This window comes from Pongo pygmaeus, chromosome 8 (assembly GCF_028885625.2).
Source record: "Pongo pygmaeus isolate AG05252 chromosome 8, NHGRI_mPonPyg2-v2.0_pri, whole genome shotgun sequence".
In the NCBI taxonomy this organism is placed as follows: domain Eukaryota; kingdom Metazoa; phylum Chordata; class Mammalia; order Primates; family Hominidae; genus Pongo; species Pongo pygmaeus.
Window position 1 is genome coordinate 82973064 of NC_072381.2, and position 16534 is coordinate 82989597.

Below are 16534 nucleotides of genomic sequence, written 5' to 3' on the forward strand. Positions count from 1 at the left end.
ATAGCACTGCCTACCTCTGCTCTTTGCCTTAGAAAGCATTGAGAACCTAAGGAACGCTGTGCCAAGGAAATATCCATCCCAAAGTGTCCTTGACTTATGTAGTGGATTCAGTCTCATGGAAACACCTGTATATTTATTTACTCATTTATTTTTAGAGGTGAATAACTTTTTATATGGTCATAAATATTTCTACTTATTGTCTGACAAGGACCCATTAGTCTCTGAAGTGAGTTCTTTTTCTTTGTACAGGCTGCTTCAAATTTTGAGCTAACATGACTTTAAACCCTAAGAGGTGACTCAGTAGTCCAATTCCCTTTATGAAGATAGCTTTAAAATCTTGCCCATTTATATGGTCCACCATAGTCTTGCTCTTAGTCAGCTTGGGCTCTCACAACCAAACACAGGCTGTGTGGCTTACGCAACATGTATTTATTTTTCAGTTCCAGTGACAGGAAAAGTCCCAGATCAGGGTGCCAGCATGGTCAAGTTCTGGTGAGGGCTCTCTTCCTGGCCTGCAGATGGCTGCCTTCTTGCTGTGTCCTCAGATGGCAGGGAGACAGAGAGAGAGAGAGAGAGAGAGAGAGAAAGCGAGAGTGAGAGCAAGAGCTCTTGAGCAAGCTGGGGTCTCTTTCTCGTCTTATAAGGACACTAAACCCATCATGGGTGCCCCACCATCATGACCTTATCCAAATCTACTTACATTCCAAAGGCTCCAGCCCCAAATACCATCACATTGAGGGTTAGGGCTTCAGCATATGAAGTTTGGGGGACAGAAACACTCAGTCTGTAACACTTGACTTTATTCTGTTTGACCTGTAGAATTTCTTTTAAAGATCACCTTGTACCAATGACTTCCTATTTTATAAGTTTCAAATGGTATTTGGCCAAATCCAAAGCTTTTCTTATCTTACAGAATATTTGCTATAAACTATTTTTGTCAAAACCTTCTCTTGGAACAATAATCTAAAGAGATTCCTACTTGATCCCCTTTCTATTACCTGTGTCTGCTAGGGATGACCATCCCATCTTCCAAAGCTCCTTAGGGCTTGCCTGATTTAAAGTAATAAACTAAGCATATGGAGGATGGGGTCTCCACACTAGAATGTGTACCCCCAACATTCCAACATATTACCTCACTGTCCAAGAGACAAAAAACTTGTATCAGTCAGTTATGTATTAGAATGTGAACTCAGCTACATTAGTTGCAAGACAAAGACACAGTCTGGCATTTCTAAAGCTCGTAACTTTTTGGTCAAGATAGAAACCAAAGAAAAAGAGAAATTCTGAGACCATGCTAGCATGCATTTCCTTGGCTAAGTCAATCATTGTATGATCTTGTTGAAAGGTAGAGTTAGGTCAAATGCACATAGCTAGTAAATGTTCCTCTAATGACACATCACAGTCATTTGGAATAAATCTAAGTTTTAATTTGGCTGAAGAGGGAGTGAGTTATTGGGAGAAGTTTGTTCTATGAAAACATCAGCAGTACAGATAAAAACTGAGGTTTCCTAGGAGATCTGAGAGGTACTGGTTTGGGAATATTTTGCTAGTTGAACAGATATCTAAAGTTTTATGAATTTAGATTAAGGTCCTCCATATATTTATAAACAAAGAGAAAATTGAATCATGGCACATGAGTTCAGGAGGAGAAATATAAGAAAAAGCTGTCCTTGCCTTCTATAAGTTAAATTAAGATACTGTAAGAATATTCAGTAAGGATGGACATTTCAAATACCGATGTTCTAAAGGAAATGATGTTTATGTTGTAATTATTACTAAAGATCAAACCTGGCCTAGGCTAGAAAGAGGCAAAAACAGAATCAGAACCTAGGGTTCCTGATTACCAGGACTGGACTCTTTCCCCTATACCCTGTTGACATGTAAGACATGAAAAACTAAAAGTTCTTGTGGAAGATCCAAATATGCTTTAATTTACTGCTGGATCTCCTTGCTCTATTTACCCAAAAAAAAAAAAAAGATAAACTTGGCACCAAAAATGTAAATAAGTTACCTATACCTCATTTTGTAAAGGTAAAACTATAATTTAATCTATTTGAGCAAAGATAAACATTCCTATATTCAAATTTTACTTTTACATTTTACTAAATACAATTTAAAATTTTAAAACTTTTAATTTTAGATTTACATATACTTTTAAGAAATACTACAAAGAGAGTTCATATGTTGCTTCCCAGCTTCTCCCACTGGTAATATCTTTTTTTTTTTTTTTTTTTGAAACAGAGTCTTGCTCTGTCACCCAGGCTGAAGTACAGTGGCACGATCTTGGCTCACTGCAACCTCCACCTCCCAGGTTCAAGCAATTCTCCTGCCTCAGTCTCCCAAGTAGCTGGGATTACAGGTGTGTGCCACCACGCCTGGCTAATTTTTGTATTTTTAGTAGAGAAAAGGTTTCACCATGTTGGCCAGGCTGGTCTTGAACTCCTGACCTCAGGTGATCTGCCTGCCTCGGCCTCCCAAAGTGCTGGAATTACAGACATGAGCCACTGCGCCCAGCCCACATCTTGCATAATTATAGCATAACATCACAATCAGGGAATTAACATTGCTACAATCCACTGGCCTTGTTCGGATTTCAGTAGTTTTACATGCACTCGTGTGTGTGTGTGTGTGTGTATTTTGTTCTATGCAGTTTTATCACATGTTTGGAATGGTAGGACTACTGTGGTCAAGATAAAGAACAGTTCTATCCCAAGGAACCCTGGTACTACTTTTTATTGCCACAGCCATTTCCCTCTCAGCCACTCCTTAACTCATGATAACCATAAATAAAGCTTCTGTGAACATCTATGCATAGGTTTTAGTATGAACATAAGTTTTCATTACTCTGGGATAAATGCCCAAGATTGTAAAATTGCTAGGTCACAAGGTGATTGCATAATTAGTTTTGTAAGAAACTGCTATACTCTTTTTTTAAGAGTGGCTGTACAATTTTATATTCCCATTAGCAACATATGAGTGATTTATTTTCTCCACATTCTCACCAGCATTTGGAGTTATCACTATTTTTTGTTTTATCCCCTTTGATAGATATGTAGTGATATTGCATTTTAATTTGCATTTCCCTGCTGGTCAAAGATGTTAAACATCTTTTCACGTGCTTATTTGCTCCCTGTATACCCTCCTCAGTGAACTAGCTTTTCATGTCTTTTGCTCCTTTTCTAATTATTTATTTCTAATTGTTTGCTTTTTTCACTGTTGAGTTTTGAAAGATACAACTTCTTTACTGGATGTGTGCTGTGCAAATATTTTCTTCTAGTCTGTAGCTTGTCCTTTCATCCTCTTTACAGGATATTTCACAGAGAAAAAGTTTTGCTTTTTGTTTTATGTTACCTTTGATTAAGTCCAGCTTACCAATTTTTTCTTTGATGGATCATGCTTTCGGTGGCTCACTTTATTTTTATTCCTATCTATTTTCTTGAGGTATGCATATTTGCAGGCAAAAGGAAGACTTTGTGTTGAACACTGTTGTGATTTCCCTGTGTTTTTTGCACTTTCAGCAATTTATTCATGTTAGGTAAACTTGGATTGTTTGCTTTACAGCCAGCGGTGCAGCACAGGTGATGTCTGAAGGTCTGGTAATTACCAGCTGCATTTATTAAGATATTTTCCTGCCTCTTTCACAATTTAAGTTCTTTCTCAGGCTTTGTAATGGTTCTGATTTTGGGGCTTGCACCAGTTGGTATATGCTACAGACTAGAAGCCGAGGCTACTAGATGTACAAAAGCTGCTTTATTTTATTGCAGGGAGTCTATGTAGCATGGGGAAAATGCACTCATGGAATCACAATGCAGTCATGCCTAAACCCTGACTCTTCCAAACTGTATGACCGCTTCATGGTTCTGTTGTCTCATCAGTAAAATGGAGATAACAATCCTACTTCATAAAGTTGCCATGAGAATAAAATAAAATGATGTATGTAAAGCACTTTACAGAGGATCTGGTTTACAGATATGCTGAATAAATATTACCTATTATGATCATAACCTTTCTTTTCTGTATGCATTCACTTTGAGATTATTTCCACCTAAAGGAATTATTTTTTTCAGTTCCATAGCTGCTCCTTACCTCCTTCTAAAGGTCTTTAAGGAGAACATGGAGGTCTAGAGATAAAAGCACTAACTGTCTTTGGTCCCTTAAGGACTGGGGAGTGCGTGCGTGTGAAGACAGTGTATAAGCAAGGAAGTGGTATGCACTGAGGGGTTAGGGGTGGGGGCACCAACTGTGTTGTTCACAGACTCACTAGCTTGGAACAATTTGGGCATAGTCTTACCCAATGGTATCAGGGAGTTCAATGAATTTGTGCATCAGCTACCTGCAGGATTTATTTTTCCCTATAACCCCTGTTTATAAACTGATCATGGCTAGGACCTGTTTTTTCCTTCCAAATTAAAACAACAAAGCTCATTAATAAGAATCCTTATAAAAGCAACACATACAATCATTGAGAAAACACTATAATACAAGGCATGAGCTCAGAACCATAGAAACATGGAAGAGAAATTTATTATTATGATGAGCAATTTGACAGATGGAAATGGGCAGAAACCTTCATCATCTCTGCTGTTTCCCTTGTCTCTGGTCTCATCCACAGCACTGGAACATCCCCATGAGATAGATAAGATGTGAATATCATTCTCGTTTTATCAGAAAGGAATAAGAATAGTAAAAAATTAACATGTTCAAGGTTACATCATGAATTTTAGGAATACATCTCTGCCTCTTGATTCCCATTTAGTATTCTGATACACACTAAACTACTCTTTATCTCACTTCAATTGCTATCTCAAATTATACTGGTAAGCCCATACTCCACATTCTGCTTTCTCTGGGGGAATGGAGAATGACAGGCTATCTATCATCCATCTTTGCTTTACAATGAAATGTGAATTTTATGTAACTATAAAATATATGTATGCCATAAAAATGCCTTCCAGTCTCAAAATGCTACATAAATTGGGAAATGAAGACTTATGTGCTACTGAAAGGTTATAATTTTCAGCTCTCAGCATGAGTCAGACTCCATGTGCCAATGCTCCCTTGAAATGAGGTTGACAGTACTCCAGCATTAAGTAGAAACACCATGGAATTCATCTCATACATTATCAAAGTCTTGCACCCACCCCTACAAATGCCACATGGAACTTTAAGCTCCTTGCTGGAGGAACAACCCCAAAAGCCTGGTAGCCTGACAGTAATATTTTCCTGTTAATTTTATATACATCTGATTTGTTGTTACTAAATTTTTCCTTTAATTTTACATCAAATGACTTTGTAGCATATTTTCAGTTACATTCTCATGTAGAATGCTCAGAGATTTGTGAACTGAAAGTGTCGAATCTTTATCCTCAATATCCAAAGTAGTTTTAGCAAAAGCTTTACACACACACACACACACACACACACACATGCACAGCAGAAAGAAATATTTATGTGAAACTAACACAGGAACAGAAAACCAAACACTGCATGTTCTCACTCATAAGTGGAAGTTGAACAATGAGAACACATGGACACAGGGAGGGGAACATCACTCACCGGGGTCTGTTGGGGGGTGTGGGGCAAGGGGAGGGAGAGCATTAGGACAATACCTAATGCATGTGGGGCTTAAAACTTAGATGACGGGTTGATCGGTGCAGCAAACCACTATGGCACATGTATACCTATGTAACAAACCTGCACGTTCTGCCCATGTATCCCAGAACTTAAAGTAAAATAACAAAATATATATGTATGTGAATAAAAACCTGCTTTTTCAAGTGTTTCATCTATACTTTACTTAGAGTTGAAAGATTGGGACTGAATGATTGTATATAGCAGCTCTTCAAAAGGGAGTCACATTTTTCATCACATTTTAGATTGCAGACCCTCAGAATTATAAAATTTAGTTTAGCTTTCTTTTCAGAGTAGTGGATGGAAAGACTATAGGACTGAGGGCCTAATTTCAAATTCCAATATCAACACTTAATAGCTGTGTGTTCTTGAATGAATTACATACTCTCCTTGCCACTCAATTTTCTCATTTGCAGAATGAGGACAGGAACACCTACCTGACAGGATTTGAAAATTAAATGAAGTAACATAGAAAGTGATTATGATTGTGCTTAAACAACTCATTCCAGTTTGGGGAACTTGAGCTTTTAGAAAATTCTTCCTTATGGTAAATCTAAATACACTTCCCAAACTTTAAACTGTTGTCCTCGATTGGCCTTCAGGACACATATGGAAAGTCTAATCTTTCTTTTAAATTAAGGCCCTATACCTATGAGAATTTTGCTCTGATGTCACTTTGTGTTTCCTTCTTATAAGCTATTAATGTAAGATTCCTCACCACTCTGCTTCCTGCCACCGGCCGCTTTCTGTGTTAACTCTATACTCCTTTCCTGGACCTTCTCATCTATTCCCATGGCTTCAAACTCTCCATTCTCTTCCCTTCTAAGCCTGTATTTTGGTCAGTGTTTGGGGGATCAATAAATGATAGCAGCCATGCATGCATGTCTTAGTCTGTCAGGTGTGCTATAACAAAATACTATAGATTAGGTGGCTTATAAACAAAAGAAATTTAGTTCTAACAGTTCTGGAGGCTGAGAAGTCCAACATCAAGGAGGTGCCAGGTTTGGTGTCTGGTGAGGACCCACTTGCTGGTTCATAAATGGCATCTTCTTGCCGGTCCTCACAGCAAAAGGGCAAACCAGCTCCCTCAGGCGGCCTCTTTTATAAGAACACTAATCCCATATACGAGAGTTCCACCCTCATGACCTATCACCTCCTAAAGGCTCCACTTCCTAATACCATTACCTTGGAGGTCAGGATTTCAACATATGAGTTCTGGGTGAACAAAAACCTTCAGACCATAGCAACCCAGGTACCTGAAATATGAGGTTTATCCTTGCCGCTCCTCTTTCTCTCACCCCTATCCCCATGCAGTCTTTTACTTGGTTTTGTTGTCTCTATGTCTTCAGTATCTCTTGAATCTACCAGCTACTCTCCTTACTCAGGGCTACCATGGCTACCATTCTAGTCCAAGCTGCCGTCGTCTCTGGTTTAGGCTAACACAATAGCCCCTGCATTGTCGTTCCCTATCTCTCGATGCCACATTCTGGTCAATTCTCCACCCTGAAGCCAGAGAGCGATACTTTAAAGCTACAGATTTGATTCTGTCACTCTCTGGTGGAAAATAAATTAATGGCATCCTGTTTTTCTAGAATAAAATGTAAACCCTATCCCATAGCTATATGGCTCTGTGTTGACTTCTCAGCCTTGTATTTTATCTCTATTCTCATTTCTTTCCTGATCTCAATCATGGCAGACTTCTTTCAGTTCCTTGAACAGGGCATTCTCTCCTTTGCTTTTGGGCCTTCAGACATGTGTCCCCCCGCTTGACTGAAACAGTCTTTTCCTTCCAATTCCCTCTGCGTTCATTTGGCCAATGTTACTTTTACTCAGGCCCCAGCTGTATGAAACTGATGTGGTTTGGATCTGTGTCCCCACCCAAATTTCATGTTGAATTAGAATCCCCAGTGTTGGAAGTGGTGACTCGTGGGAGGTGATTGGATGATGGGGCGGATTTTCTCAGGAGTTGTTTACTACCATCCCCTCAGTATCGTTGTTGCGATAGTGAGTGAGTTCTTGTGAGATCTGGTCATTTAAGTGTGTGGCACCTCCCCCCTCACTCTCTTGCTCCTGGTTTCCCCATGTGACGTACTAGCTCCCCTTTCACCTTCTGCCATGATTGTAAGTTTCCTGAGGCCTCCCCAGAAGCCAAGCAGATGCTGGCATCATGCTTCCTGTACAACCTGCAGAATTCTGAACCAATTAAACCTCTTTTCTTTATAAATCCCCCAGTCTTGAGTATTTCTTTATAGCAATGTAAGAATGGCCTAATACAGCCACCTTTTCAAGGAAGTGTTTTCTGACTGTCCCTCAATACAGTTGGGACAGTTGAAATCCCTGTTATAACAGTTGAAATCCCTGTTATGAATTTCAGAGCAACCTGTATTTTTTACTTCTTAATACTCTCCATTGTTGGGACTATGTTTTTCGTTTGTTTGTTTTGTTTTGTTTTTGAGATAGAATCTTGCTCTGTCACCCAGGCTGGAGTACAGTGGCACTGTCTCTGCTCACTGCAACCTCCACCTCCCAGGTTCAAGAGATTCTCCTGCCTCAGACTCCTGAGTAGCTGGGATTACAGGCACGCACCACCACGCCTGGCTAATTTTTGTATTTTTAGTAGAGATGGGGTTTCACCATAATGGCCAGGATGGTCTCGATCTCCTGACTCCGTGATCCACCTGTCTTGGCCTCCCAAAGTCCTGAGATTACAGGCGTGAGCCACCGCAGCTGGCCCGACTATGCCTTTGTTTATTTTTCCCCCTTTATACTATATACTCTATTAGAGTAGTAAGCATTTTTTTAACAAAAAATTACAAACGATATACAAAAAAGGACAAATAGTATAAGGAATCCTCATGTAACCCTGCCACATATTCAACTTATCAACTCATGACCAACATTGCTTTGGCTATCACCTCACCACTCCTTCCATTTCCTCAGATTATTTTGAGGCAAATTTCAGACATCATATAATCTTACTGAAAGATTCAGTATGCATTTCTAAAAGATAACTACTCATTTTAAAAACAGTATTACACTAAGTTAGCAAGTGACTATTTCTTTCCTATTCACTGCACTCTTAGTAGGAATTTATTCTAATTTATCCTAATACTGATCAAAACATAGGAGGTACTCAATAAATGTTTCTTGAATGGATGAATGAAGTACACTATGGACATACTTCCATTTGGGAATATTACTCGTAACCTTTGGCACTGAGGATGACACACAGTACTTCAGCTATATGCTGAAGAAAGAATTGGAAATGTCATTTTCTTTTTTTAGATGTTATCATTTCTACCATTAGAGCTTAAGAATTTACTAATTTGTTTGTGGCTACATCTCTGAACTGTCTTAAATTGCCTAAAAGTTCATCAAAAGCTATTAATTCTTTTTCACATACCACTATTTTACTTATACATTTAATTCTTTGGGCCAAAGTCTGGGACTTTCCAAGTATTAGGTTTAAATTTCCTGTGACAAGAATTCTCGGAATTGTGATTCACTGATCCAAAGCACTTGCCTCTGGGTTCCTAGCCACATGAAAATTTCATTACCCAAGATTCTATCGATTTTTAGTTAGGTCACTGTCTTAGTCAGTTTGAGTTACATGACAAAAATATCATAGACTAGGTGACTTAAACGACAGAAGTTTGTTTGTCCCAGACCTGGAGGCTGGAAATCTGACATCAGGATGCAGTGTGATCAGGTTCCCATGAGGGCCTCTTCCTCAGATGACATCTCTCAGTGCATGCACTCAGAGAGAGAGCCTGGTCTCCTCTCCTTTTAATAAGGGAATTAATACCATAATGAGGGCCCCTACCTCATGACCCAACCTATCCAAGCATGGCTCAAAGGTTGGGGAGAGATGTCTGGTGTATCCAAATCTCTCTTTCTTCAAATGTAGAGGGGATAGTATCCACTTTGGGGTCAGGTAGACCGTGGTTCAGATCCTCACAGGCATTAACTAGTTGTGTTATATGGACCAAGTTGGTTGGCTTTCTAAAGATCAGTTTTCTTATTTGTAAAATGAAAGAATAATGGAGTTTGTATAACAGGATCACTATGAGCACTGGACACAGTACCTGGCACAGAGTAGGTGGTAGTTATTTTGCTCCACATTCAGGTCATGGGGATGACCTCAGTATTAGGTAGTTGTTATTTTGCTCCACATTCAGATCATGGGGATGGAGCCCTGGTCATTCCTAATGTGTATAGAGGCTAGCATGATCCTGCTGATGCTTCAAGGAGAAATCACGTGCCACTAGACAACTAATCTTCCCCCAGAGATGTCCCACCTGTGCTGTCACTGCTGTTAGCTGCCTTCCAGCTAAGTCTCTGCAGCCTGGTACCTAGGACTTGGGGGAAAGGGGTGGAGGAAGCCATCTTTTCTTTGGGGGACAGAACTGGGACTCCTCACTTCCTTTATTCTCTTCTGAGCATAGGCTATGTCTTCCTCCTCCTTTTTGCTTAGCCTGACTGCATACAATGCTACTTCCCAGAGAGTCTCAGATGCTCAACCCAGACCATTTTTTGGATCTTTGCTCCAAATCCCTGCTGTTTTTTCAAACAGCAGGTGAACATACAGTCCTCTTCCTTTTTACCTCTGTGAAGCATGAAGGTGAAGTTAATCGGAGGAAGAGGAACTGGTTTGACTTTTTTGTCACCTCCCAGGCAGCCATTAGTGCTGTTGGTAGATTGCATTAAGCCTTTTATTTCTCTCTGGACGTTTCAACTACATGGTTTTTGTAGAATGCACTTTCTTCTTTTATTTTATCAGAATGAGGATTATGCTTTCTTTTTCTCTGTTTCTTCAAAGATAGCCAATATCGGTTCTCACTGTATCCCCTGTACTTGTTTTTTGTCCAGCTTGAAACTCATTTAGAGCAGCTAGGTCCTCATTTAAAATCTTCTTACCTTTCTGCGGCTTCAATTCCCACTTAACAATATTAGTTTTACCTTTCCCAGTGTGACAACAACACTTTTGGACAGAGCAGATGGAAGTAAAATAGAAGTTGAATGAACACATTTGTTCTTGTGGTTTGTTAGTATTAAATCTTTATCTATGAGGTAGATGCAATACAGCTTTTATAAAAACAAGCAAAAACATTAAACAAAAACAAAAAATAAAGCCACTATTACCACCAACATTGTGTCTCCCCACACCCCCAATATCTCAATTTAAAAACTCGTATTAACTTAAATATTCACTTCATTTTGAGTCTTAGCTTTTCTGATTTGTTAGTTATAGCTCTTAATAAACCACCTACAAATTATGTATTTTTTAGTCTTCCTATTTTGTTGAAGAATATTAGATGATCTCTATTTTTAAATATTTTCAAGGCCTGCCAGTGACCCAATTATTTTGAATTATGATTGGTGAATTGAAATTGCAGAATGATTAGGACTTAATTATTTCAAATGTGGGCTTTGGAATTGAAAAGACTTTATTTCCTAGCATTTAAACACTTGGATGACCTTCAGCAAGCAGATCTTTGAACCACAGTTTCTCCTCTATAAATGGGCTCTTGCATTAATAAAATACTGTGTGTGCAAAGCCCTGCATAGGGTGCCTGACACAGGACAGGAAATCCATACTGATTCACTTTCCTTTCCTTTCCTTTTTTGAATGAATTGTGATGGGACTGAAGTAAGTAATTTGGAAGCAATATGGGAAGTTAATTTGTATAGATCTTTATCTGTAAAATTAAGGCAACAAAAGTAAGGTAAAAGGCAAATTCATTAATCAGAGTTCTGTGTGTGTGTGTATCAGGATGTCAGGCTCTCAAAATGTATTTCACAATCCTTTTCTAAGAAGGTTCATTTTTCAACATTTATAATTTATGATGATTGATATAAATACCATACAATTTATTGAGAGCCTTTCAATCAATGTTTATTCTTTCTCATAACCAATTCATACATCAAAGATCCAGATAATTAAGGAAATAGTCACCCCATTGTGCTATCAAGTACTAGATCTTATTCATTCTTTCTATTTTTTTTTTGTATCCATTAACCATTTCCACTTCTCCTCCAACTCCTCCACCCCACCCCCATCCCTCTGCCCAACTGCCCTTCCCAACTTCTGGTAACCATAATTCTACTCTCTCTCTCCAAATTTCTTAACTACTGAGTTATTAACCATTATTCCATATTGGTTAAAAGCATAAACTGCATAGATCTTCCAGACCTGAAAGTTTATATGACACCCATTTTTCAGGAAGCAAGGAAATCTTCCACATACACTGGCCTGTGGGTTCTTTGGCAATTGAATAGTTGATAAATTCGTATTCTTCCTTGCAGTGAATGAAATGTAAAAAATAAAAATTGCAACCATATTTCAACCATGAGGGAGAGAAAACAAAGTTAACTGATTAATCATTTGCTAAAGTGGATTCAGTGGAATAAATGAGTATAAATTATGTAGAGTATAAAATCTGCAAAATTTGATAATTATTTTTATTCTCTAGCTTTATCATGGGCATAAGTAAAAATTTCCAAGATCAGTGAATGATCAGTTATTGAATGACTTTTAATTTAGAAACAATGCCATATTACCGAAGTTTTTTTTTACTTGCTCTATTCTTAGAGTTTATGCTTATGTATCAAGCTTGCAGGTGACACATCAGATATTTTTTCAGTTATACATTTGGTTTATTTTGATGGCAAATTTATTTAGGTAGCTTCTCTAGAGGGCAACTTTCTTATATTTTCCTCCCTGCTGTCTGTATTACAAGATTCAAAACACATGTTTGACAAGTGAAAATTTAGTCCATCATTCAGATGATCTGTTCTTTTTGGTGCTGCATAAATTCAGTTCAAGAATAAAATAGATGGATGATCCTGTCATTCAGAGTGGCATGCCCTTATATAAATATGAAGGCTAATGATGGGCTTGTGAAACTGACTTCCCTTTATGCATTAATATTTTTAGCTGTGATCATTTCCTAATCTTGTAATTATAAAACACAGGGTTGGACTTTTGAGTGACTAGAGATTACAATACTTTTTTTTTCACGGTAAAAAGAGTAAATGCATGTATCAAGGTACATTCACATGATGGAATATCATATAGCAGAGAAAATGACTGGATCACATAGTACATGGTTGAATTTCAGAAACATACATCTCAGAAGGTTCATATACGATACCATTTTATAAAGCTCAAAAATAAAACTAAATTATTTGTTGTTTATAGACAGAAGCATGTGTCTGATAATAAAAACTTAAAAAATAGCTTCATAAATAATTTTTTAAAACATCAGGCAGTGGCTGCTTCAGTGATAAAGGGAGGACAAGAGGATGGGGAAAAGCGCAGAAATAAATATAAGTTGTTGTCAACAGTCTAGTTTTAGGCTTAGAAGTGCAGTCATAATGTTTGATGTCATTTGTTTTATATTTTAAATGTATATTATGTATGTTACCTTTATGTATCAAATACTGTTCTGGAAAATATCATGGAGCGGGAAAGAACCCTTGTATAAAAACAAATTCTAAGCATCATCTAGTTTGTCCTAAAGGAAAATTTATAAATGAGAACCCCAAACCTTATAGTATTTCGTTAGATATTATTAATTTCTTTTAGAGAAGATGAAGAGAAAAAGACTAACAGAGGCCATTAAAAAGGCCTATGGATTCAGAAAACTCAAGGTTTTGGCTAAATATAAGAGTTAGCAGCCAATCTCCATATATCCTTGCTCCAGAGACTAAGGGCCCTGGAACACAAATCCCGAGTCCCAGAAATTGCTTGGAGGATCCTGATGGGGCTTCATTTCAGTGATTTCTTTATATTTATTTGATGCGTTGCATCTACATTTAGCACAGAATTGACAGAAGTCCTGCTTCATGAAATCCAGTTGATTAAGTGTGCTTCCCTTCTACTTCTCCACCTATCTGAATCCTAACATCCTGCAAAGTCCACTCAAGTCTCAGTTATTTAGAATGACAATTCCTGAAGAAATTGCAATAAACACATCAGCCTCTTTGATTAATCAGGGTGTGTGTTGACATCAATGCTCAAGCATGTGAGAAAGTCCTGTTCATATGCTGAATATCTTTGTTCTTGCCTGCTTCATCTATGAGTTAATAGTCTTCAAGAGAAAAAGATTTGTCCCTTCTATTCCTTGTACGCTATGTTTTACAATGCCCCCTACCAGTATTTTAGCGCCGAGTGGATACTTGATAATAGTGAGTAACCAACACTTTTCTCTTTGGGGTGTAGCTATCTTTGGAGAAGTGATGTGGAAGTTTCAATGTCATGCTCTAAATGCAATGCTAAACCATATGCCTCCAGAAGCTGTTGGTGGCTTAGGATAGATTCCATGTGCTTTGGCAGTATTTACCTTCACTTCTCCTTTTCCTTCACCTCCCACAATCAATCCATTAGCAAATCTGGTTAGCTCTGCCCTTAAAACATATCCTAGCTCTTTCTGTCTCTACTGTTATTCATCCAGACCAAGCCATTTTTTTAGGTTTATGTGCTAGCCTTTTAAACTTTCGTGCTTCTACTTTTGCCTCTGAACAATGGGAAAGAGTTAAACGTTGATGAAGATACCTTTCCTTTGATTATTCAAAGAAGTACTTAAAAATAGATAAACAAATATTTTGAAATTTGATCTAAACATTGAACTTAGTTTTTATAGTGTGTGTTTTATCGTAATGGCAAGTAGCATTTGTTTAATAAGATGGTCTGTAGGGCCATTCCAGCTTAGCTAATTCCGAATGGTTTTCCACCAGATTTCTCTGTACTAATAGTGCTACCCTTCTCTATGGACAGAGCTGGCCTGGTTATGCTGCCCCAGAAGCCTGTCCTTGATTTCTGGTCCCTCCTCTCCCCCTCTCTGCTCTTCTGGCCAAGTGGCTGTGCTCTCAGGCTGACAGTCCCTCTGCTCATTCCTGGTCCAGTTTTGGCTCTCCATCTCAGTTGAGCAGCCAGGCAGAGGGTCAATGGCAGGAGGCCAGCTGCAGACGGGAGTGGTACAAAAACCACCCTGGGCAGACCAAATCCTAATTTCTTGGGTTGGGGCAAGAACTGCAGGTGATTCTGGAACTCATGTTTGAGGACCACTGATGAGTTTAAGATGGGTATGTTGAATGGCCCAGGCTGACCAAGCCCTATGGTGTGAGAGGAGGTTAGGGAAGCTTCACTGCAGACTTGAAAGGCTGATTGGGGCTGGCCTACCAAGTTGGTTTGTGTTTATTTGTGTGTTTTTGCAGCCCCTTCAATTCTGCACCCAAGGCAAGTGCTTCACCTGCCTCATCCTATGCATGGCCCTACTTAGAAACTTCCTACTCCCCAGAGAAGGCAGGATTGAACACTGGTTAAGAGCATGGGTTGGGTGTGGTGGCTAATGCCTGTAATCCCAGCACTTTGGGAGGCCAAGGTAGGATTGCTTCAGGCCAGGAGTTTGAGACCAGACTGGGCAACATAGCAAGACTCTGTCTCTAGTTTCTAAAAAAAAAAAAAAAAAAATTAGCAGGGTGTGGTGGCATGTGCCTGTGGTCCCAGCTACTTGGGAGATAGGTGGGAGGATTGCTTGAGTCCGGGAGGTCAAGGCTACAGTGAACTAGGATCATGCCACTGCACTCCAGCCTGGTTGACATAAGGAGACCCCATCTCACAAACAAACAAGAGCATGGGTCCATTGGTGCTGACATTTCTTACTTGTATAATCTGAGGGAAGATATTTACACTCTGCATCCCAGTTTCCCCCTCACAAAAACGGCAATAATAATCATGCCAACTTTATAGAATTTGTGGTGAAGAATAAATGGAATAATCCACACGAAAGGTTTAGAAATGCCTGTCGCAGAGCCATTACACTGCTTGTTCTATGGATCATTTCTTTTCCTCTGTGGGAAAGTTTGGCCTGACTCTCAAATGACAAATTCATGTTCTAGAACACAACCCATTCGTAACTTGGGGATGTCCAACCTAAATGGATTTGGCTTTGCCATTGTTTGGAGGAAGTAATTGGCCCTCAGAGGCGAGAGTTATTCCAATGCTAATTAAAAGAATAAAGCCCCAGGCAGCAAACCAACCTCAATTGCCTGTAGTTGCTTTTGCATTAACCATCATCTTTGTTTAGAGAACTGCACATTTGGTTGATAATATCAACTTAATAAACAGCCTTCCCAAAGTCTTCTTTAGGAAGATATCTTATTAAAAGGGATTTTTTAAAACAAGGCCTCTTTTCAAATATGGTAAAACATAAAAATTTGAAAAATTACACTAAAGGAAAGGAAAATCAAAGGAAAGTTGTTTGAAAGTATAGGATCAGTGAGAGAAAAATGAAGTGTTTCAACCTGGTCTTTCTATTATCTTATTGTCACTGGTAGAAAGATAAGTAGGAAGTTGCAGATAATTTTAGAGGTACATAGAAAGGAATTGTTATTTTTGTTGGTGTCCATAGTGGGCCTTTATTTCACATGCCCACGGGCCACCCTCAAGTCTGTATCTGCCTTACCTATCCCAGGGACCATTTCCAAATGAGTCCCTCTTACACTAAGTTCTCCTGGTCTCATACTGCACAAGCCCACTGCAGATCTTCCTAAGTGCACTCTGCATAAATCACTCTCCTACTCTAGAACCTTCAATGATTCCCCAGTGCCAAAGGATGAAGTATCATAGTCTCTCAACACCTTCCAGGCCTCTGTATACCAACCCTGGCACGAACGCTGTGCTACAGACAGATGATCCTTCTTACCTTAGCAGTGTCCTCTTTGAATTCTGATCTTCATGCTTTTGCTCGTGCTGTCTCTTCTTCCTGGCTTTCCTTCTCTGTCCCAGCCTATCTCCCATAATACCTTTAAAAAAAAAACTGATACAAATATTTGTACACATTTACAGGGTACATGTGATATTTTGTTACAAGCATAAACTGTGTAGTGATCCACTCAG